Source organism: Neopelma chrysocephalum, unplaced genomic scaffold (genome assembly GCF_003984885.1).
Source record: "Neopelma chrysocephalum unplaced genomic scaffold, ASM398488v2 Primary Assembly neopelma1_88, whole genome shotgun sequence".
Classification (NCBI taxonomy): domain Eukaryota; kingdom Metazoa; phylum Chordata; class Aves; order Passeriformes; family Pipridae; genus Neopelma; species Neopelma chrysocephalum.
In genome coordinates this window covers 3,569,789-3,595,689 of record NW_020897750.1, presented here as the reverse complement: position 1 = coordinate 3,595,689, position 25,901 = coordinate 3,569,789, and the positions used below count along the sequence as shown (strand labels likewise).

The 25,901-nt window shown below is 39.1% G+C and overlaps 1 long non-coding RNA gene across 1 annotated transcript in view; it reads right to left on the bottom strand.

Annotated features, from left to right (window-relative positions):
• Positions 1-11,737: 11,737 nt before the first annotated feature.
• The window catches only part of LOC113972066, a 41,233-nt gene continuing 27,069 nt past the window's right edge, over positions 11,738-25,901 (bottom strand). Inside the window, exons 3-4 of the long non-coding RNA XR_003535755.1 lie at positions 25,343-25,462; positions 11,738-11,839 (exon numbers count right to left, since the gene is read on the bottom strand). This is a non-coding gene — a long non-coding RNA (uncharacterized LOC113972066). The remainder of the gene's footprint in view (positions 11,840-25,342; positions 25,463-25,901) is intronic.

The window sequence follows — 25,901 nt, the reverse complement described above, 5'->3', positions numbered from 1 at the left end:
CAGAAAGAACACAAGAGGAAGAAACAGGGAAGGCAGGTGAAATCCCTGATGCTTCATTTATTATACTGCCCTAGCAGCTGCTTTGGAGACCACCACCACACAGAGCCACGCGAATGTCGGAATTAAGAAAGCCACAGTGTTCCGAGCCTGTACCTAGAAAGTTTTATGCAGCTCATAGATGTGATGATAAGAGCAAAGCAGGTGTGATGTGATGTTAAGAGCAAAGGAGGGGCTTGAGAAAGCAGTCACTTTATAAAGCCTCCAGAAAGATCAGCATGAGCAGGGTGTCACTTGAGACACGCACAGTGGTAGGTGCTGGTGATCCTGCACAGGGAGGTGTCACAGAAAGAATCGGGACACTTCGCAGGTCTGGGGGACATTTTTCTGCTGCTATCTTCCTCGTTAGTTGTCCTCTTTCAGCCCAGAATACCAAGCTATCATGAGAAGCACCTGACATTTTATACTAAATGATGTATTTTCTGCCTCTCAATAGACAATTATTTAGGCTGTGTTATTTGAGATGTCTTGAAATATTCTTTGTGCTTCAGTCCCCACCTCTGTAGGTGAAAACCTGTTTAAATCAATCACAGTGTTATATTGCTTCTAAATTGGTTTGAGCTCGCAATTCTTTTAAGGAGAGTCATTATGTGGAAAACACAACAGTGGGAAAAATGAAACAATGTATTCACAAGACTGGGGTGTGCACACTGACCCAGGGTTTAGATAAAGCAACAAATTAAAAAACAGACCTGGAGGAGAATCCTGGTAATCGTAGTCAGGTTTTGTTTCCCATTTAGCATCGTGTTTGGAAGCTTCATCATGATCTTCTAAAGGAGGTGATAAACCTTTTTTGGGCACCGTCTCCAACGTTGTGGATTCATCATCACCGTTACAAAGATATCCTAAAATTAAAAAGAAAAAAAAATTACTGCTGGAGTAGTATGCCATACCATGTATTTTTAAGGTTGTTTGATAATTTCATTTATAAGATTCAAATGCTCATAATTTGGACAATCTTGCTTGCTGTTTTACATTTGGAATGTTTCTCTCCATCCCTTTTCTGTGTGAACATTTCAGTTGAAATTGTTAAGATTTCTCAGAAAAAGTTTTGAAAAAAAAATCCCCCATGGTCATTTACTCAGCCTTTTAAAAAAAATCATAGGTATTCTTCTCAGATATTGTTTTCTTGCTCTGGAGTAAGAAAACGAAATCCATAATGGAACAGTAGCAGAGCCTACTGCATAATGGAGATGATGCCACTAATTAGCTTGCTTTAATTAACAAATGAAAACATCCTTTCTTTCACATTACTTCTCAACTTCAATTGCAAATTAATGAAAAAGATTTGGGGAGGGTGAAAGATATTTTCCTTGAACTTTTTGCTAATGACAGGAAGAGAGGTAAACTATACCCTTTGTTAAGTTATTGGAGCATTAAGCAGATGCTTTCTTACATTCTCAGTTGTGACTTGAAAAAACAAAACCAAAACTCTTCTATGGAAGCAGGTTTAGCCAGGGAAGTTCTAAGAGATTCCACATGGGCTCTAAAACATCACAGGGGGACAAAACTGTGCTCCATGAGGTTCTTGGACACACAAGTTAAAAAAAATTAACATTATCAAACATCTTAATTCCGGTCTTTCCTGAGATTTCTTTACCTACATTTCTTTACCTACAAAGTTTTTTTCTAGAATTATGTCATCATCTCCAGATATAACATCCCTAGTTTCTCTGCAAGAGAGCAAACAGATGCACCCATGAAGTTGCAATAAAAATGTACTTATGGGCAGATGCTGCCTCTCTCAGAGAACACACTGTACTTTTTAGCAGTACATTTAAGTTACTCTGGGGTTAGGAGAAAAACTTGCATTGTCACTTTAAAGTTTTCATAGCACTCTGCCAAGCCGAGCACAGCTCAACAGAGGGGGGCTGATGATACACGTATCTCCAAGAACTCCTCTGAGGAGGGATGGCATAAATTCTCAGCCAGGCTTGTGCTCCTGAAGCGCATGTACATTGGTGATAAGAAGGTCCATCAGCCAACCTGCTCCACCTCTTTGCACTTTCTTAAATTCTCCCTCTGTTGCTGCCTTTCGAGGGACAGAGATGTAAAGAAGAAACTGCCTTATCTCTTCACACCAACCTATGAAACTGATACAATTAGTCACAAATTCTAACTGACAAATATAAACCCCTTTCATTATTGTCTAATATTAGACTCAAATTTTGTAAGCAGTCCCTGCTATATAACATTCAGTCACAAATTCTGAGTATTAAACATAAACATTTCCATTATACAGGGGACTGGGGTCCCGACTGTCCTAATGATGCAAATGTTGCAGTTGGGAAGTTCATGAAACTTGCCAGGGGAGATACCATCCCTTCTCACTCCTGCTCTGTAAATTTACAAAGTCTTTGTGGGACAATTAGGAAAACCCCTGCTTATTGTTAAATGGCCTGAAATAATTCAATTTTTTCATTTTCTTTGCAGCACCACTGAGACACTGCCACTGTAGCCATAACCAGCAGTGCAGACAAAAAAACCGGATGAACTGTATTTGTTATTTCTCTAGTTCTACTGCTGATTGTTAAAATATTGACCACTAGAGATATAAACATTTATTTTTGTCATTCATTAATGAATCTAAGATGACTAATGTTGCAAGGAGTCTTACCTTTTACTGACCTTTTGTTGTCTTGCTGTACCTGCAGGGGATTTCTTTAAAATACAACCTAATTATTCTTAAAGTCTTTTTAATAGGAGTGCTACAGATGTTTGTATGGCAAAATAATTTACTAATTAAGATTAAATTACTGATAGAGATGTAAGTAAAGTAATCATTCATGTGGTATAATATAATAGTGCACAGACAAAACATCATGCATAGGTCAAGTCATATGAATTAACATTCAGAATATACTTAGGAATATCTTCAAAAAGTAATTAGGAGTATTGAAGAGAAAGTATTAGCTGGGAAAAATATAAAAAATGTTCACTCACCTGTAAACATCAGAATGAAAATAGGTATTGTCTTACACGTCTTCATTTTTTCTTTACGTGTCTGGAGAAGGTCGAAAACAACCCTGAAATATCCCCAGGTCACGGTCCCTACAGCAGTGAAGCTACAGCTGTTACCCCCAAAGGCAACAGACCTCAAAAGCCTGCCCCTGCTGCACTTATCATTTGCTGGGCTGCTTATTGGCTGAATCAGACTGTTCCCTAAAACAGCTGTTTCAAGGGCTGCCAAATGGGCTCTGTAACTCCAGGAGTTTTGGATCTACTGAAAAGGATTTACTACCAAGTGAAGCGTGCAGGGAGTACAAAAATTGCAAAACCAACAGGTGAATGACAAGTTCTATTCATATGTAAAACAAGTTCTGAACTGCACATTTAATAAAATACTCTAGTTGTGATGGGGATATTCTTATATGTCACACCTACAGAGGGACTGTGTAGATCTCAAAGCTCTTTTTAAGCACTGAAAATATATCCAGATGGAAAAGCCTGGACACGTGGAAATGAAATGCCTGTTGATCACAAAACCCAAGCATTTTCTTTTGCTCATAATATATATTTAGTGCACCATAAAACTAAGTATTTAAAGTGAAAACACTGCCAGCCTCTAAAGAGTAATGACTGTACACATATCTAGATATTTAGGATGGTATAAAGAAACAGTATTACACCTTCCATAGCTGCTTGCCCGGCCCATCTCAAAATTGATGGTCAGTGTTCCAGAGGGGTTGACACAGGTATATACTTCACCAGAGGCTATACTACAGAATGTGCTGAGTTAACTACTGGTAATTTGAATTCAAAGAAATAAATCCACCAAGCAAAAGGAATGTGCTCGGCAAACTATCATCCTGCTGTCAAATTTCGCCTTCTTTCTCCACCAAGACAATTATTTTCAAGGTATATAGCAGTACAACCTGAAATACTTGCGTCTCTATGGACCCATGCATGGTACCACAACTCATACTTGGTAGGCCTGCCCTGGATGTTCCTCAGTCATCAACCTCCACACATGAAAGAGATACCAGTTAGACTTTCCAGAGTGACAAGGTTCTGTCTCACCAAATATTACCAAAACCCCCCACAACTATTTACAGTCTGTCTACATGAATAAATCATGAAATGGCACTAAATGCAAAGCAAACAGGAATAACAAGCATTTGGACAGATATCTCTATTCCACAGGACAGCATAATGCTTGCAATGATGTTACATCAATAGGTTTTTTTCAGTACACATATCCATATCTTTTTTATTCTGAACGTTTCTTTATCAGGCCATAACAGACCTTTGCAGTAAGAAATGCTGGCACAGTGTTTTCTGCCTTCCAAATCCATTGCTAACCAGCATGAGAAACCACTTTCATGATGCATCCTCTTTCTTTCAAAGACTTTCTCCCAGGACTGTTTGTATAACAGATGTTTTCTTCTCAGACTTTGAAGACTACCTCCAATAACAATTATGTTTTTTCTCCCTTCTTATGAACATTTTTACTGGAGTAAGAAATTAATATCTTCATGCATCTCCTGTGTACACAAAAAAAGTATTCATGCAAGAGACAAGTTTAGAAGTTGCCGGATTTCCATCCTTTTGTCATCTGGAGGCTGGAGTGAGCCTTGAAATCTGTACAGCTGCATTTGTGATATTCCGCATTTAAAAACCAGGGTAAGGTGCTTAAACTGAAGTAATGTAATCTCTGAAATCAAACACAATACAAAAACTATGGCAAATCAAATAGAATTGCTTTGTTTTGTAGAAGCTGTTTATATACAAATTTAGCCATGTATGGTAAATTTTATTTATTCTCGGTAGACACCACAGAAACAATAATTAATCTAATGGACAAAGTTTGTGGGTTTTGTGTTTGTTTGTGGTTTTTTGTTGTTGTTGTTTTTTTTAATAAAACTGGGCAGTAGTTATTATAGGTTGTTTGTCTAAAAAAAAATTGATGGACACCATATGATTCTACATGGTCTATCAGAATGTTCACTGCCACACTGTGGGCACTGCCCAGATGCTTGACCAGGAAATACTTGAGAAATGCTTGAGCCTCAAATCTATGTCTCTATACATCAGACACACAGTCTACAGACATCTGGATTCAAGCACAGCTACCTGAATGAGTGTTTAGGACTCATCTGACCTGATCCCAAAGCAGTGAGTTCAGATTCAATTGTGATTCTGTTCTCAAGTGCAGAGCTGAAGTACTGAGAGACAGGCTGTTGACATATTTTCCTTTCTCCCTTGTGCATCTCCCCTGAAGACGGCATCACATACAGATCTTCCCCACAGAAAATCAACAGCCAAGATGTCAGAAGAACTGTCATTATTGACCATGGAAGAACAGATGAATTTTTCCTCTAGTGTGACTTTATGATCCTGATCCTTCTTGTCATTTCTCCATCTCTCTTAGAGCCCATATTCTCAATGGAATGCACTTAAACTTTACTTTGGTTGTCATATTTTGCATTTCTGAAATCTGCTGCCACTGCCATTGATAGCAGAATGTCAGAGTGAATCCAATCTTACAATTTTACAAAGTGCCACCACAGCAATAGATGCACTGTATGACAAAAAACAGTAATTTATGAAACAAAGTGGAAGTGGGAGAGAAAATTCAGAAAGACACCTATAAACAACTTTGCTGAAACTGCAAAATTCAGAAGGATTTTGTCAGCCCAGTTCTACCTAGGAAGCTGTAATTTGGAACCCTTCTCCAATCCTTCTCAACTCTATATGCTCATTTGCAGTCATATTCTTATCCTCAGACACATTCAAATATAGGTTCCTGAAATAACAGAAAATATAGACACAGGCAACAGAGAAAGAATTAGCCAACAAAATACACCGTATTCATGGTGGCAGCAAAGTCTCAGCACCCTGAGGTGCAGGTGAATGCAGGCCACTAGATCAATGTGCACATGAGCTAAGAAGGAACTTAAATTGGTACATTCTTCATGTAAGTATGTTAATCATCAGTAACAAAGAGTTCTCTGCAGTGGCTGACATACTGCCAGCATGTGCAAACCTGTCCTGGAGGAAATGATCAGCCACTAACACCAGGGGAGTTACACTGGCTACTGAGGAACTGATTGTAAAAGGTGAGAGTACTAATGTCCAAATCTGTGCACAAAGAAGCTGGCTTCTATGTGTGTGAAAAATCAATTGGCTTTGGTAATAAATGTTCCTGGCAACAAGTATTGGAGAATAGTTTGAAATTATACCTTTGGAGTAACTTGCAAAAAGTATGAAGAGTTAAATATTTTTCCAGTGACTTCCATGTCCTGTGATATTTGAGGGGCTTGTTACAGCATTTAAAAGACACACGGCCTGAAGATGTAAAATTTAGGATTTCTGCAGACTTGAATTGCCAACAGGAAAATCCAAGTTGTAAGTTTAAAAAAAAAAAAAGTCTCTCTTATTTGCCCTCATGGTAATGCTATATTATGTCAAAACAAATCAATGTGTGATTCCTTCTATCTTCTAGAGAGACCTCTTAATTTAAAAAAAGAGTTCACTAGGAAGCTCTCACTGACTCAGTGACACCAGCACTGCTTGGCATCCTACATAGCAGGTTAGGTTCTACTTAGAGAATTTGATTGTTACTATTTTCAACAGCGCAGAACCCTCCATACATTCAGAAACTTCTCAACAATATTCTAAACTGCTATTGCAAATAGCAGGTTTTGCATCACGTGTCACTGTAGAAGCCTCTGTTCACTCTTTTTTTTTATTCTTTTATTTCTCTTACTACTAGAAGGGACCAACTTATACCAATTTTCAGTTTATGATTTAATAATATAACCTTTTAAGTATTTTCAGACCCTCTGACATTTGTCATTCCTTTTTGACCATGGGTATCTATGATTGTTGGGTGCTCCCTTCCTCTTAGGAGTGGGATGCGACAGTCACACACACTGATTTTCACGTCTACGCTATTGTACGTGGTTGGGACCTGTGGTATGAACAGAAAACTATGATTGGGAAAAATAATAACCATTAAATTAAAACTGTATTACATTCAATGACCTACTTGCAAGACAGCTTCTATTTACTTATGAAATAGTAAGTGGCATGCCTCCTAACCCAGAAGATCTTTGTAACAAGATATTTACCATAAGTTGGCTCAAAATCATTGCTGCTGCAGATTAAGTCCTGTTTTCTGGTCCTAGTACATATATATACACGTGCACCCACACTTATAGTTCTTTGTCCAGGCAAGGCTAGGAAGGTGCTCAAAGTCATTCCACTGAGGAAGCAGAGCTTATCCCTCTGAGGAATGAGCTGCCAGGATCCCTCTTTGGCAGGTTTTACCAGGACTATTCGCCGTTTGTTGCTGACTTATTACACAATGCCATCAACCACAACTGAGACATCTGAACGGAGAAGATTTCTTGAATCTCAGTGGTTAATGAGTAACATGGTTGTCACATGTGGAAGCAATTTTGTCTAGTCTGATTTGCAGCCTTGCTCACTGGCAGGTTCTCTCTCAAAAATTTATGCAGCGCCTAGCTGATATAGGAAGTGGAGGTAAGTAGTTCATTCCTCTTCCTGCTTACCTTGGCAGAACTACTGACACCACACAAGAAGTTTCAGTATTGTGGACAGCAAGCAATCACTGCTGTCTTCCACCTCATATTTGGAGAATTTCAAAATTAATCTTACTATCTTTGCCTTTTGAATAAAAACTAACATGTTGGCCTTTTATATTAACTCATTGTCCCAGCTGTCTGTACTGGGGATGTTGTTTAAGTTGAAGAAACTGTCCTCTTTCTGCTGGAAACTGCAGAAATGTATAACAAAATTTCTGTCTCAAAGCAGCTTTAGTTTCACTTAAATTCCCTCCAAGTTATTCCACAAAATAATCTCATTTTTTGAGGAAGGACCTTTCACAGGCCTGGTGAAATTTTAACCCCTAAACCAGATGAAAGTTTGCCCCCTATAGCAACAGCTCTCATTTTCATGCTTCCATGTTTGTGTTACACTGGCCAAGTCCTTCCTTCATAGAGTGCAGGTAGTAGTTTGCATTCAGCACCATATACAAGTTGCTGAAGTGAGAGACTGTCAGCTATTTATTTTTTCACATATGAGCATTTCACTCAGGAACTATAAAATGCTTCATCCTCTCCGCATTTTGTAACGGAGAATAACATTGAGCCCCTTGTGTTTTAGTTCCCTTGATCTATTGACCACACATTTTAAGGAGAGGCTGACAGCTAGCATGTCAGTTATTTTCAGATATCTGTCTCTGTCAAATTCAGAAATCCCAAGAAAATAAACGAAGTGCAGGATTATAAATACATGTGAAATCAGAGCTGTCATCACTCTCAAGGATTTTCCATTGTGCCTGCTGCACTATTTTTAAGCTAAGATTTCCCAGATGTTTAGTAGGAATGTTTAGAGAGTAAAGCATTTCATTTTCCTAATGGCTGCAACATTCCTAAATTTAACCTATTCAAAATTGGCACTCTGTGCCTAATTTGTTTTGCTCTTTTTTTTTTCCAATTGTATAAGTGGAGTAGAATAATAAAAACAAAGTTTAGCAAGCCTAAATAGCTCTTGATTGCCTGAAAGTTGTTATTTCAAAATTTCACATACATTTGTTTATTCAGATGAATAAAATATGACAGAGACCCCTGAAAGGATGATGCTCATGTGTGCCCACCCTGCTCTTCAGAGGCCAGCACTGGGTCTGTATTGCTCTGAGCCACAGAGGAGCAGAGCAGGAACTATATTTCACATTGTGCTCCTTCTGCAAACCAGTGGTTTACTGAAAGCAGTTCTGACAAGACTGATTTAAACTACACATTTCAATTATGATTTAAAATAGAAAGAAGGAAATTTATCTGAAATGTTTATCTTACCTTGCTAATGGATATAACTGAATAATTCCATCTTTCTAGTCAAGCGGGAGGATAGCTATAGATTTTAACATAAGTAAATATAGTTTGAACATACTTATTTGGAAACCCAGGTTTTATGCTGGTTCAGAATTTTTGATGTCTCCTACAATAGTTCCTTTTTACTTGACTTTTTTTTGTCAAGCTGCACTTGAAAGAAAATCGGATTCCAGCTAAAAATATATAAAAGTTCTAGAACTAGTAGATCTTATATTCTTACACTCATAATGAGTCATCTTATGATTTTTACTCTCTTTTTGGCTCAGGCTATGGAGGATCCAGTCACTAAACCAATCTTAGAGATGGGAAATATCCCCTCTGATTCTTCAGAAAGGTACTCACAGCCTTCAGGTGTTTGAACAGTGAAATCTCCACCAGAGCAGTGCTTTGGCTTTCTTTAAAGCACAGGTGCACTTTTACTACCCCAGTACTCCTTTTCTCTAGTCTTTGGTTGTTTGTTTTTTTCTTTAATTTATAAAAGTGACTTATTTATGCAATTAAGTTCCCAAGCTTTCAATTCAGTTGTATATGGCTACAAAGTATGACATGGGACACATGGCAGATGTGTGTAATCTAAAGTATTAGAGTACTGTAAGACACGCCAAGTGGCACTACACATGTTGGGCAGCTGAATTAAAGCCCCTACAGCAGTAATAAACTGCTGTAAGAATAAGCAGGAGAAGCTACTATGATATATCAATAACCCCCAAACTTGTTTTTTCGTAGACTGTGCTGGAAAATAGAGACTGATGCAGGATTCATCTTCATTGGTTTATGTCAGGCATGACAGGCAAAATCGTGTGTTACAAGCAGGGATGATGAAGAGGTTCTCACGGGCAAAGGGGCTAATTACAGCAAGGCACTTCCTGTGCTGTGACACATGAATCAATACACACTGGCAGTAAGTTATAGCCCTGTACTGCTTCCAAAAATTGTGTCTCTTGCGTTCCTCGGGTAGTGTGGGCAGCACTCTGCATCGCTATCACCTTACAGATCCTAGTCAGAGGACCACTGCTGGGCAGCCAACATGATAACAGGGTAAAAATGTTTACCTTAAGAATGTTCTGCTCTTGTTTGAATTAAGAGGCAAGTTGTTTCCTATGCCTTTATTAAAATAAAAAAAGTTTCCCCATTCCAAAGTTTTGCTGTACTTTGTATACAGTCAGCTACTGTAATTTACCCTCCTGTTAAGTTCTTATATAAGCTGCAGAAAGCTTAAAAGTTTGTAGCTAGGCGGCTTGTGTTCACTGCCCACAGTCATCAAATTACGTCAGAAATGAAGTCATGTAATTGGCTTTGCCACCCAACGCACAGATTTTAAGATTTCACTTATGTCTCCCTATGTGTAAGTGGATTTGGCATCGTTTATATTACAGGGAGGACTTGCTTCTGTACACACCTCCTCTCCTTCCCATTCCCACACTCTCTTTTTCTCTCACACACGTACATACACATGCTTTTACTCAAGAGATGTTCAATAACCATAATGCTAAATTTCTTTGACCCCAGGCCATTAGCCCTCTCAGGACAGACCCAATAAACAATTGAAGCAGCTAAGAGTTTTAGGCATCTGATCTCTGGAGAATATGCCAGAACCCTGCAGAAGACGTCTGTACAGTGAGGAGTGAGATGAAGGCAGGTCGGAGTGGCAACTTACAGAGCCTGCCGGCTGACCTGAGCACTACTGTATCGCAGGCAATGTTCACCCTGCAACAGCAAGGGCACTGCAACTGCCTCCCTGTGACACAGACTCTTGACACAGTGCTGCAGGATGATGCCTTCATTCTTCTGGGGTATTAATTAGGAATCCATCGCAGCATCCTTCTGTCTTAAAACGTGACCGGAGAAGAGGGCAATTGCCCACCTCTCCTGTAACAGATCACATTTCAGAGCACTCAGAGATGCAACTGCTTTATCAACATGATGTTGAGGAATGCATTCAGTGCCAGCTGCCGGTTGAGCTCTGGGTGGCGGGAGCCCCAGGCAAGAGGCCCTGAGCTGGTGCTGACCTTTGCATAACAAAGGGCACTGGGACCTGTGGCCCAGCCAGGTGAGCAGACACTGAGACACAGAAGGAGCCGACAACCTCCAGACTTTCGAGCTCTGGGCAGGATGTGGTAGCAAAACTCTTCTTATTGTTGGTTAGGGTCCAATCTTGGAAAGAGATCTGAGATTCCAGCCCTGCTGTAAGTGTGATTTCTGTACTTTATCTTGTTTCTATTAAAATATGTATCTACAAAGTATTAATGCATACATTCAGTTATTAATTCCTTGATATATATAATTTTCTAGTACTTCTCTCTAGTATGCTTCTTTCAGAGCACAGTTTAATACACTTCTGTTAACACCGTTAGACATGACTTACCTGTTATTTGCACACCTCCGAGTTAACATTAGCCAAAGAAAATTTCTCTTCACTTAAAGTCTGAGTCACAGACAGAAATCCAAGGGAGATATCCATATATTCTTTGGAAGTCAGAACTACCAGCGCACTTTGCCCAAGTGACATGGAATGCCTGGCCCTTTGTAGCTGCCCATCACTTCCATAGCTGACAGGATAGCTGTGAGGTTCGGTACTGCTTTGCAGTTTGATCTCCCTCAAGAATAATGTCGCGAAGGAAATGCGTAACACACATTTTCCCATCTTTATGCCGTCATATAGGAAAGAGTCTACTCTCATATCACACTGGTCTACATTAAAAGAAATACCATAATCTAAAATCTCAAGCTCTGAACCACTGCAGTCTTTAAGAGGGTGCTTAGGCATCCCGTTTTCTCATCTAAATTCCAACTGGTTGACAACAATGTTACCTACTTCAGCCTCATGCTTGAAGGTCATCTGCGCTGCTGTATGTGCTGGTTGAAGCATGACATTTGCAATGTAGGTTTGATTCCTTTTCACAGACTAAGGAAGTGACAAGTGCCTGAAACAGATAGTCCAAATGTGAATAATCTCGCACAGTATTAATTTTTACAAATAAGTAATTTTCTGTAGTCTTACAACTAGCATAAATATTTTGCCTCCCCTAATACACTGAGTTTCTGTATTATTACTTTGCATTTAAAATATTGTGAACTGAAAGATCATGTGAAAATTTTTAATATTTTTTTAAAAAGGAGGCAATTTTATTTCGTGTTCTCGAAAATAAATGCTTTGGAGAAACTTTGTATACCTGTTCTTGTCCTTGGGCACTAGAGGTCACCAGTGGTACAGACACGAGGAAAGGAATTTATAGTCCCCGGTAGTGCAGAGGCCTCAATCCCTCTCCTGTGACTTTCATTTAAGTTGTTACTGGAACTTCTTTGGCATCTCGAATTTTGGAAGAGTGAGATTAAACCATTGCTTTCAAGCACGTTATGTCTCAGATGTATGTATAGCTGTGTATCTATTTGAAAGGGATGGGTGTTTCTTGAAAATATGATTTATTCATCCCTCTGATACTTGAGAGTTCCTTGGCTGATACCTGCTGTATTTGAGCTCTGAGTAATGTTGTTGAGACAGAACCACAGAACACCCAGCAGCAACACATGTTGTTTCAAACGAAATAGCATGGCCCATTTCAAGAAAGAAACAGTGCTCCTTTACTGGTTCCATGTGTGGCGTGTGAAGGGTTCACTGAAGCAGAACGTTCAAGAACATCAGTTGCGTTTTTTTGACTGAGAGACCACACCATCTTTTAATACATTCAGGACTTTCCATTTCTATGAGTGATGCTTATGACAAAAAACCCCAAGTCCTCTTGCATATGAAGAGGTTCAGAAATGCTTAGAAATCTATGCTAGAGCACAGCTACTCCTTAGAGAAAATACATGCAGATTTTAACCAGTAAGAGATGGAAATTTGCTAAAAATATTTTTATCAGATCAGTAGTTAAATTTAACAACCACCAAGTTTATATACTCTATCAGCTATTTATATAATGCATGATACTAATATAATCCTAAATAAGAAGCAGGGTTTTTTTAGCAATGATTCATTTTGTAAAAGAGTTGGACTGGTACAGTGTAATAACATATAATGTGTAATAAACATACTACTGCAGTTATGGAGACTGACTATAATCAAACAATTCTACCTAACAGAAAGTCTTCTTGGTGCATTGAAAGTTATAACCGTGCTAAATATCAACTCAAAGATTGTTTTGTCAAAAGATTTCATAAGATTTTGGATATTAGACCCATCTCAGATTGAAAATTTGGTGAAAAGTCTATTGAAACTCTAAATCCTGAAACCTGCAGTAAGTAGCAATACCACACAGGCTTTTTTCATGATTGCTTTCTTCACCCAGGTTTCATCAGACTTTGAACTCCTTTTACTTTGAGGTGCAGCACATAAAGAGGTCTTAAATTATGCAAAGTTAAAAATTAGGCAGGCAGGAGGAATCTTACCCTAGAAAGAAATAAAAACAACTGGACACTATATGCTACGTATTTTCACTACTTTGTTTAAAATAGCATATTGATGTACTTAAAACACTTCAGATCTGTGTGTTATTTATGATGCTGTAAATACACAGAAAAGCATGAAAGTCACATTTTCCACTGCATCCAAGGAGAGAAATTTAAAATTACAGCTATTGGAAATCTGTTTTATGAGCTGTGTGAAAGGTGTAGTTAAATGCAGTGCTATAAACTTTGGCCTACAATGCCCTACCTATAGCAACTCCTTGATGGTGTTAATGCAAAGAAAAATCAAACTAGATGGAGATTTCTGGCTACATTCTGATTTTTCTACATTCTTCTGAAAGGAATGTGAGAGCATATGAATCTAGCCCACATCTTATAGATCCTTATATTAGCAAGACACCAAATCAGAGTACTGCAGTATATAAGTTAATGCACTACTTATGATCAAAGGTAAGCAGGGAAGACAGCTCAGCTCAGCAGGGAGGAGTATCAAGGGGTTTTGTGAAGCTTTGTGAGTCAGGCATCAGATCTGGGACACTTTGTGGAGTGTCTTTTCTTGTGAGCTCCTGCAGCTTCTGCTCATGGGCTTTTTTCCCTTCTCTCCTCCTCCCACTTCTCTCACCAGCCCACAGCAAATGTCAGCTGAGTGTAAGCAGAGCATAATGTGGAATACCCACAGTACTGCCATGCCTGTGCCCGACCCAAGGTATCTCTTACACCATGACCAACACACACAGGAAAAATGAAGTGCCAGCAATAGCTGAGAACTGTGTTTGCATGGGGAATTCACCATGGGACAAATCTAACTGCTTTCAGCTTCTTTTGGGCAACTCATCTGTGCAACACAGCATCAGTACACATTGGATATGGTCTTCACTGCCCACTGTATTTATCCAGTAAGTCTGAACTGGTCTTATATAAAGAAATGTTATTTTTTTTACTTAGAGCATAAAAAAGCTGGTATCGGATAAGACAGGGAGTTAGATACTGGATTATGAGATACAGCTCTGAAGTCACTCTGTGATTACAATGAGTTAATTTTCATCTGGACCAGTTCTCTGTTGCCTGTACCCTGTATTCAGGGAAATGTATATTCTATAGACACAAATGCTGGTGCTGGTACAAGATAGCATGCACAGGAAGGGATGGATGGGACCAACCCTTTTGGCAAAAGACTGAACTAGCTTGACTGAAAAGTCATCACTGAACTGCAGCATGTATTTTATGAACATGCACATGAAAGACAGAAGTTGGCATGAGAGTGGGCCATAAATTTCCCCTTTCATGCAAAACATCCAGAGGTGCTGATATTCAGGATATGCTACTAAGCTCATCCCATGCCTTTGTGGATGTGGGTCTGAGCAGAGGGTAAGGGTATTAGAATACGAGACGGGGCTATGTAGCTGGGTTTGAAAAACCAAGGAGTTTTTCTTTGCTGATCTCAGGGAAGCTTCTGACATTTTTATGTAATAATTTACTACAGTTTTCATATTTGGTGAATATATGTAGGTCCTGGAAAAGCTCTTCTGTATTTACATAAATCTACTATAAACAAGGCTCATTTACCTTCATCCACCCTTCATATAGTTCTGGAACTAGAGGAAATAAATATTGGAACTGGCAAATATAGTATTTTATCTCTCTGGTCCCTTCCCTTTTTCTTCACTTTCATCATCTTCCAAAATTATGTTTCTATTTCAATTATTCAGTTGTTTTGTTGTTTTGCCTTTTTTTTTTTAATCCCCCAAAAATGTCTTCTTGGTGAGAAGGCTCTGTTCAGCTGGAAAACAGCATTTTGCTTAGTAGAATATATGTTCAGATTGGTGAACTCAAAAGATGGGCCAAGTACATCAGTTTTCTGACTCTTTCCTCTAAGAAGCTGAAACCTTCACTGAAGGATCCATGTGTTTCTCAAGTCCTTATAGCCTTGCTCTACCCGCTTTGCACTGACCCTGAAGAGGAAGGTAGTTTATTTGGGCATTTGTGGCTCTTTTCATAGTTTGCAAGTAGCTCTTCTCACTCGGGTCTGGGTCTATGCTCAGAGAAAAGAGGCTGCACACCTTGCTGGCCCAGAGGAACTGCGCTGCTCGTGTTTCTTAAGAGCTCTGGCTTGCTGAGTGAGTCAGGGTAAATAAATAAATTGCAGAAATAAATAACTGGCATAAATAAATTGCTTAGTCTTGAGATCTGAGCACACAGCCGTGCAGCATCAGGGAGGTGACAGAGGCGCTTTAGAACTCCCTGTGTGCTTTGTCCATGAACCTCAGCGTGCATTTCCAAAGTTGTTACGGTTTTCCACCAGACTTGTGCCATACCAGGAGTGAAGTTAACCATCACGATTACCTTTGCTGTCAGAGCCCCTGCAGTCCAGGCAGGAATGCAAGTACAGGCTGATAGCCAGCTATCCTCAGACTGTGTAGTTGCTGGACTTCAACAGAAATCAACTTGTAACACAGAGACTATGTTGGTGGGGGAAGGGACAGCACTCTATCCATGGCCACCCACTGCCTAGAAAAAGTCTGGCAACAGGGGTGTTATTCTTGTTCCATTGGCAATCGTGGGACTTCTGCTAGACTTGATCCTAAATGAATGCATTTTTCTGACCCAGAGTCCTTTTATGTGGTTCGGTATGGAAAAGTGCCATGGTATTTGTCACAAAAAGTCCTCGCTGGCTAATCTGTTTTTAGGATTGTTGATGGTTTATAAATTAGAATTATTAGTCAAACACTGCTCTGTGTGTGCAAACTCCTAGTACAGACTGGGCTATAGGGCCAGCATGGAACCACCTTTTTATCTACGGCAAATTGTTTTGACAAAAGGGAAAGGCAGTCAGAGCAAAATCAGAAGGATACGTAAGCAATTTACCCCTGACATACTCTAACAAATCTTAGTATTTGTATTGGCCACACAACATTTATACATCTCCAAAAAAACTGAACTTCTTACCTAACAAAGGTCCCATTTGGAAGGTCCCATTTAAGTATGCCATATGCTCTGTGGCACTAACTGCCTTGCTATTTCTCTCTGTGTTAACCAGAAGAGGGACACATTAAAGATTAGAGAGGTAAAACTAGATGAGTCTGTTGGTTCTCTCCAATCAAAACAGAAGTCTTTCAGTAGTGCATCAGCCTGACTTTCCCTGGCATTCAGGATGCCCATCTTGGAGATGAGCTAAAAGAGGCATCTAGAGGTGAAAAACCCTTCGTGGGAGCATGACCATAAATCCCAAGTCAGGAAAGTTTTGTTGCTGACAACAGACTGAAATAATGAGAAAATGAAAGTTGGCAGGCACTTCTGTACATCCATGTGTTGCTGTGCTAACCCAACTTCGAGATGTCGCACTGCCAGATTCTCTTACTCCCTTTGTATTCCAAATTCCTTGTTCATCCAATTAGCATGAGTAAAATTAACTACAAATATACATATAGTGCTAAATTCTGAGACAGATGTAGATCTGAGTCCTGAACTGCAGAACATTCAAAACAGCAAGAATGGCTAAAATCACATAGACCCTGTAATTTTTTGTCATTCCACACCTGGCTGAGTTTTAGAGCCCATTCTCTGAATGCACACTCTCTGAATGCCCATTCTCTGAATGCACACTCTTACATTAGAATGTTCTTGTGGAAATGTAGAGTTGATGATAAACATAAACCCAATATGGATTAATTTTAAAAAATTTGGGAATTTTTTGCCAGCATTCCTCTCTGCCCCTAAAATTCAAAGCTTGAAACTCAGAATGGGCAATGTCATCATATGAAAAAGAAGAAGAAGAACACTGTGTTAGCTGCTCATGATACCCCAAAAGTAGGCCACTTTCAGTTTGGTGATGTTTCAACTGGAACACATATCTTTTGTACTAATGCCATGTGAAAATCTGTCCCTGCAGTTTTGGTAACTATTTTTTGCATCAGATTTGTTTTGATCAACTTTCTTTTTTCCTTTTTTTTTTTTTCATATCCACATAAACAGGTATCCCACAACTTTGGGAGAATGACTTCCTTGACCCATAGTTTTTATGGTGATGGATTCCAAATACTGTACATTCTGCTCTTTTCCTGGGAACACTAACTACAAAATTAATACAATATGCAAAACAACAGACAAATCTAAAGATCAAATGGAGTTGGAAAAATCCACCAAACCCAAACTCCTATTTACACTAATACAGAGTTAAACACCACAGAGAACTATACTTGCTATTACCCCAAGTTAATTTCATTTAGGAACCTACTAAATATATTTGCTTTGATATGTCTTTCAGTCAAAAGATTTCACTCTCTTTTCTTTAATACAGCAGCCTGAAATATGTTATTTGTTTTGTGTTTGGCAAAAGATATTAGAAAGATTAGAAATGTTTATGTTATTCACAGTCACATTAGAATGAGAGTGCATGACAGCTGCTAACTGCCTATAATTTATGCAAAAGTTCTCCATTTAGCTTTCTATATACATATGTACTTGTGTGTTTATAAAAAAATAAATATCACAGAATCACAGAATATGCTGAGTTGGAAGGGACCCACAAGGACCATCAAGCCCAACCTTTAGTCCTGCACAGGACCATTCCCAAGATTCACACCATGTACCTGAGAGTATCATCCAAATGTTTCTTGAACTCTGTCAGGCTTGGTGCTGTGACCACTCCCCTGGGAAGCACTCAGCCACTCCCTGGGTGAAGCACCTTTTTCTAATATCCAACCTAAACCTCTACTGACACAACTTCAGGCCATTCCCTTAGGTCCTGTCACTGGTCACCACAGAGAAGACATCAGATCCCTGTGAAACCCCACTAGCGACAGGTCGCCAGTCTGATGTCACCCCATTCACTATCACCCTCTGTGCTCAACCTGTGAGCCAACTGCTCACCCATCACATAATGTGTTTATCCAGCTGTGTACTGGACATTTTGTCCAGGATACTGTGAGAGACAGTACTGAAAGCTTTACTGAAATCCAAAAAGATTACATCAACTGGCTTCCCCTGATCAACTAGGTGGTTACCTTGTCATACGAGGAAATCGGGTTTGATAAGCAGGACTTTTCTCTCATGAAGCTATGATGGCTGTGACCAGTGACAGTGTTGTGTTTCAGGTGTTTTTCCATACTTCCCAGAATAATCATTTCCATAACTTTACCAGGCTCTGAAGTGAGACTGACAGGCCTGTAGTTTCCAGGGTCCTCCTTCTTGTTCTTCTTGAAAATCGGGACAACGTTTGCCAGCTTCCAGCCAGCTGGGACCTCTCTGGATTCCCAAGACCACTCAAAAATCATCAAGAGAGGTTTTGCAATGACATCAGCAGCTCTTTGAGGATTCTGGGATGAATCCCATCAGGCCCCATAGATTTGTAGGGATCCAGCTTGAGCAGCAGATTGCTCATAGTTTCAGGGTCAGCTGGGAGTTTATCATTCTCGCCGTCATGGTCCTCCAGCTGAGGGCACTGAGACCCCCTTGGTCCATCATCTGTGTTGAAGACAGAGAAAGAAAGCATTAAACACCTCTGTCCCTGTTTGTGAGGTGTTACATATATATATGCACAAAAATAGTATATATAAATATACAAGGTCAGCTTCCAGACAATTCCACTAGAGCATTTGCTACAGAGGCTGATAAAAACAAGGCAATAGATCTATATGAACAAGTGGTAAATCTATAGTGGCAACTTTTCCTTGCCAAACTGTGTTGGGCAATTTTTCATGTAGAGGAGGGTGCTAAAGCAGTGACTGGAATGGTCTAAACCTTCACCTTGCAATGCAGCCAGAACTCTACACCATTTTTAATCCTTTTGACATCTCAGGAGAGAAAGGATCCTCAGAACTGTGTTACTTCTCTAAAAGATGCACGTGTCTGAATGGAGATCAACCTTCCTTGGATTTCTGGGCAATGGAGGGATTAATGGCACAGTGTGAAAAGATGGAAACTCTTTCCCTACTTGTACTTGATGTTGTTTCCTCATCTAGCACTATCAAAAGCCGAGCTATGATGCACAATTAAGAGAATTAACTTCATTTGAAGTCTGACAGTGGAGATGTGCTCAGCTTCTCAAAGAAAAACATAAATCTCCCCTAGAAGCATAATCTGCAACAGTGCTATTGAATGTCTTCTAATTAACATTCTCATTTCTTTGATATTGAACATTCTAAAAGACACACCGGTGCAGATGAGAATAAAACCTGCTGTATCAATAAGACACAACAATGTTTGAAACTGAACCTGTGCTCATCATGTGTAAAGTAACACAATATGCACAGAGGACCAAACTACCACCTATTCTACCACATTAAGTGAATGTGTTTTATCCTTGTCTAGAACTACAGCTAGTTGAGGCTAAGCAACCATTCTTCTGCATCTTTGATGCACATTGTCAACAACACATGATTTTCAAAGTGTTAACAATATTAAGACATTTGCAGTCACAAAGCATTACTTAATTTTTTCTAAAAAAGTGAACAGGAAAGAAAAACCTAACTCGCTGAAAAATGCAAACTCATAGACTATAGACTTTGGACCATAAGATAGACTGCCATTTACAATAATAGGATGTATCTACCACATGAATCTACAGAAGAACTGAAAAAACTTAAGAGTCTATGAAATGATCAGGGCTGAGCTTGAGATGTTAATTTGCTTGAGATATTTTCCATTTTGTTTGGTCTTGGTTGTTGATTTTTTTGTTGTTTTCATGGTTTAGTTCACTTCATTCAGTCAGTCCACATTAAGACTGTGGTTTTTTTGCAGCAATGGACACAGCTCAAGTGTCAAGGTGATTAATGCACTCACATTTTTCCAAGTCTGGCTAAGCCTATATGATCTTCCTTTTCTTTCTTTTTGTCAGCCTCTCTCCTCTCTTCATTTAGAATATGCTCTAAAACACAAGTTAGATCCTGAGAAAGGGAATTTCATGACTGGACAGAGGTACACTGGATTTAAAATACAAAAATTACTAAATTTGACATTAGCTCCAGTTGCTTACCAGCCACTGCCTCACTCATGGTTTAATACTGTTTACAAGAAAAGGAAAGGAATGGTCAACATATGTTATGGAAAGAATGAGTGACCCCAGTGGAGTGGGTATCAGAGATCATGCATATTGCTTACCGGTAAGACATCTGTTTTCAACTACAGGGCTTTTATTCAAGAACTGATGAATAAAGTCTCATGATATCTAAATACCATTTTTAACTCTCGGGACAGTCACAGAATTTCTCTAAATGTCAGTCCTGCACTGGTGATGTTGCCCAAGGCAGCCTGTTTGCAAACTACACTGCAATCAGTATATGTACATGCTTGATTAACTTCTAACTTGGGTTGCTACATTTCAGTCATCAGGCCAGGCTAGGTCATAATGGACCTAAGTCCAATTAATTTAAATACTGAAATTAGAGTGGGACATATAAGCAGTTTTACATCTCTAAAAGAAATTAACCTGTAGAAATTTCTTCTCCGTTTTGCTAAGAACTTTCCTTCAAAAATACATTTAAATGTCTGAAAGTTGCCTGTATATTGCCACTGATCTGGTTTGCTTATATACAGGAACCAACACAACACAGAAAAATCAGTGAAGTATCCATTGAAAGGGCAATCAGATAGATGCAATGCAGACAAAATGCAAATAAGCTTGAAGAGCCAGATTTTTTAAACAATAACTCACTGTTATTGAGAGGTAGGAGATGTTTATGGTAGTCTTGTCCCAAAGGCCACCACATACAATATTCCCACTGACTTTATTAGTTATAGTAGGTGCAGATTTATGGTTGGGTATAAGGATGTTTCAGTCTTCACCTCTTCACCTCTTATTAGCACGTGTCTTCTGCTTCCTTGCCACAGTTTAAGCAGTCCCAGATGCTGTGCAGTTCCAAAGCTCCCCTCTAGCTCCCATAAAACCAGAAAAAAAAGTATCTTGTAGAGTACATTGTGAGTGGTAGAGATGGGGCAAGAGGGCAAAGAGGAAGGATTCTCTGTGGAATATGACCTGATGAGCAAAGGATGGTCTTACCTCACTGCTAGGTAGAGTTAAATATAACCTTGCTCTGAGTTTTACGAACATTTTCAGGCCTTAATGCTCTTACAAGTATCTTCAGCAATGCTCAATCCATTTCATTTAATTTCTTAGTAAGAAAACATAGCAGTGAGGGGTTTCATTCATATTAATAACCTAAATATCAGAAACACGAAAAATCCAAACCTATATAAATTTAAAACAATTACAAATTTTTCACTGCCTTCATGAATGAATCTGCTAAGGCATTTCAAAATTACAGTAATTTGGCCAGATATAATTTCAGTGATTAAGACAAATGAAACTATGAAATCTTTACATGGAATAAAAGAGTTGATGCTAATGCCATTTTATTTGAATAAGAATGCATGGAATTGACTTTATCCTAAAGTTGCTATTTAAAAATATCAGTTACGTTGCTCTAAATCTGGAAGAGGTTCCTACAAAATGTCTTGGGCTGTAGACTAATGTGGATAAATGGATCTAATTATCTCTGGAGAGGAATATATTCTTCTCAGAGTATTACAAGTCCTGCAGTTATGAATGATACTTTCTACAGTGCTGTGGTAAACAGGAATTTTTGCTTACCATACCCTAGCTATAATTCAGAAAGATGGTTTAGTCACTTTGTCTCTTTCTATCCCTGCCAGAAGGTCAAGATTCATATAAAGATACACAACCACCTCTCCAGTATTCTTTTTCTTAGTGGCCAAATGCCTCTCCCTTTTCTGGCAATCACACTCAGACCTCATTATTGTGTAGTCAGATATTCTGCCTTTAGTATTACCATTAAAATGGCATGCAGGGGGCAATTTGACAATGATATATATGCATCAAATGCCATCGGCATTCCGCTTTGAAACTCCTTCAATTTTTTTTTTAAGCCATTCCCTACATCAACAAATAAAAGCCACAACAAAAAGAAAATACCTTTTTTCTTATTAGACTGCCAGAGATCCCAAAATCTAGTTGATATCTGGTTCCAATTTGTCTTTGTGGAAAGGAAGCCAAAGACTTGCTTTTCTTCCTCCTTGCAGAATGCAGCCAAAATGTAGTCTAACCTGGGTGCACCCACCCACACTCACCCGTGTATGCATTCTAGTCATGACTCCAGTTAATAAATTTGATTAGCTCGTACAGTACTCCAAGCCAGCAGCCCACAAGGCAGGTTCAACCAATACCTTCGCTTCACTCGCTGCTCTCAGCAGACCACCAAGGCTCTAGTTTGTATTTTTAAACCTGGGTTAAATTGTGGCATAACCACAAACCATTGTATGCGATTAACAGTGGGGTTCCAATGACTGACTGACAAACAAAATCTTAGCACACTGAGTCTGCTTCTCCCAGTAGTAAACACATGTTATTAATGAAATGATTCTAACAGGCTACACAATTGGAAGCTTTTTTCCTTGATTGACAGACTGTGCTTTTCTTAACAGGCCAAATAAAGAGGGCATGAAGAGTACACTTGTATTTTTTACTTTGTGAAGCAAAGACATGAAACTATTGCAATATTTTCTCCATTTAGTCACAGCCTACTGGGACGTTTCTCTGTCCAGTCACTGAGTGATGCATTACCTTGATACACAAGTTCTGTTTCTATGAACAGAAGGGACTGGCATCTTAAAAAAACGCCACCCTCTGATCTCTATTCCTCCCTTTCCACTGTGGACCCACACCTCTGTCATCACTGATATAGCTTAACAGGAGAACAGCTGATTGGGGGAAAAAAAAAAAAAAGTCAACATGCATGTGGCATGAAATCATGACACCATCACTCAAAACTACTGCAGACTGGTACAGTTTAATTGCCAGCTGCTCGAAACAACACTCGCTAAGCTAGACTGGGTATTAAGCAGCAGGATGAAACAGATGGGCTTGCTCATTCATAGGCACTGTAAGTTCATACTCTTCAGAAGAAACAGCAAGGGCCAAAAAACAGGATGAGAACTGTTGCACAATTTCACTGCGTCTTTTTTGTTTCTCAAGGAGTGGTTGAAATACATATCCAACACATGGATATGAAACAATTCATACCAAAATTGTCATCACAACTGTCAAGGCCCCTAAATTGGACCTACAATATTCAGGCATGGGATTTAGTTAGACATTCAGTAGCTGTGTTCTTCAGGCTACGAAGCAGCCTTCCTTACTTTAGTCTCTCCCTTGACTGTTCATATATGCTGCTACAGTGTCATTTGCCAGGCTGGAGGACAGCAAGGGGAAGCAGGGGTTTCTATCAGTGCTGCTGCCAAAAGATAAAAAAATGCAAGTTGAACTTTAGCCTCACTGATGAAATGGCTCCAACTTTTGGGTAGTTTACCCATCTGGATTATCATTGCATCCAATGACACTACTAGCCAGTAAATGGTAACACACATGTATATTGTCATGGCACACTTGCTCCTGTGCTCAAAAAAGAAGGTTTGGAATATTTGGCTTACACAGCTCATCATGGCAGTCTATACAGCAAAACTGCCATCCTTACACCACATGCTTGGCCTTGAGTGTTGCAAAGAAAGGATAAGACTAAGTACTTGACTTTCAGGGAAGGTTCTTACTCAGGAACAGAAAAGCAGTATTTTATACTGAGAACATTCAGCACCCCACTGTCAGCACTCTCTCATTTCTTTTTTTTTTAATATGAAATACACTCAAAGAAAAGATACACATTAATATTGCTATTTTGAAGTTATTACAAGAAATTGTTCTGTTGCATCACCTACATGTGAACGGAAATTTTGTTGGAGTAAACAGTCAGTTTTCATGGGATTCACTGTTTCATTTCAAAGACACAAGCTGTGAATGCTGAAGGGAGATTTCTTCCATGCAAAAGGTCAGGGTTCATGTTAGAGCAATCCGTCACAGATGAGTCAGTGATATTTCCATGCTGCACTATTCTCCCTGTACAGCATGCTGAACTTCCTGAATTGGTATGGTCAGGCTAGAAAAGGGTTTGCTTGGTCACTTTTTATAATTTATTATTGACCTCCCTCTTGGAGACAGGTCTCACATCTCCCAACTTTGCAGCCTTGTCGGGCAGAAGAGTAAATTTATGTGTTGGAGGGAACAGAAACTTAGAAAAGGAAGACTGGAAGGAATGAAACTGTACTGGTGCCGTCAGGCAGGATTATCTGTCAGGCTGTGATGCTGCCTTCTTCTAAAAGTCCATGAGGGATGGTATGGATTTTCTTCAAACAACTGATGCAGGTTTTCCTGGTTGGTTCCTGTAGTTCGATATCTACTGCATGTTTATGCACCTACTCCTGTCCTTACTCTTTTCTGCTCATGTGGGAATAAAATGCTTCTTCCTTTGCTGAAGTGACACAAACCAGAAAGCCAGTTGTTACTACTGTTCCTTTTTGTGGCTACTAAGTAGCTGCAGGCTTAACCTATAAGTTCTCTTTAGATTCTGCTCCTGAGGGTCATCCTTCCCAAGAAGAGAATAATTTTTCTTCAAATGGAACTTCAAGGAAGGAGATAAATTGCGTTTTGCCTGCTTAGTTAGTGTTGCATTATCTTCTGTTTCCCTCATTAATAATAGAATGGCAAACAAGACACGCCCGCCTTCCACAGAGAAGAGGAGGAATGGCAAAACAATAGAAAATGATCCAGCTATAAACTGCTTTAAACACTAGACTTAAGCAAGGATTTCAGTCAGAGCACTTTTGAATCACTCACAGCATGGAATATTTCAAAATAAGGTGACACCCTCACATTAAGCCTTAGAAATTAATAAGAACTGTCTTAAACATTGAACTTGTTGAAAAGAGGTACAATGGGATTAATAACTTAAATGAACCACATAACATTAGTATAAATGTTGATACTAATTTGCATTATTATACAATAGGAATCATGTTAAAGGTAATCTGAGATATCGATAACCAGGGATTCCTGCCTCTCAAGGACCAAAGAGTGAGAATATGAAGTCTGAGTTTTATTGCTCCAGCTGGCTGTGATGAGGGCTTGGTTCTCCTATCATAAAGCACAGGCACATCCTGTTGTCAATTAGACTCACCGGTATTCTGTGGCAGCAGCATTGGGCCCCTGGGATGTTATATAGTTTGTTTTGCTATGTAAACATCATGAAGTAATCCAGGCAGTGAAGGACACAGATGAGCAGGCAATTTGCAGCATACTAAGTAAAAGAATAAAGGTCTGTGAGTGAGAGACAGAGAATAAATAGTAACAACATCCCTGGGATATAATATCCACTGGTCTGGAGTCATTAAAAACATATACAAAAGAAAGTTAAGGGACTAATTAAAATAAAATACATCTGTGTTTTGCTTCTGTGAATAGACAAAAGAAGGACTTACTGTAGGGGGAAAAAAAACCCATTTTAGTTATTCACTTTGATTTTAGCACATATCAAACACAGCTTCCAGGTGGAATTTTTCTTTATACAGCACCTATGCACCTTTTAATTGGGCCTTGAATCAGGTTGTAAAACCAAACATTCATTCTGTACCTGTATATTTGTCTATTTTGTGAAAGTAAAATGTAAGATATTGTCCTTAGACACATTTTAACTGTAGCAACTTAGGTCCTCTTTGTTTGAAAATGCAGTCCCATAT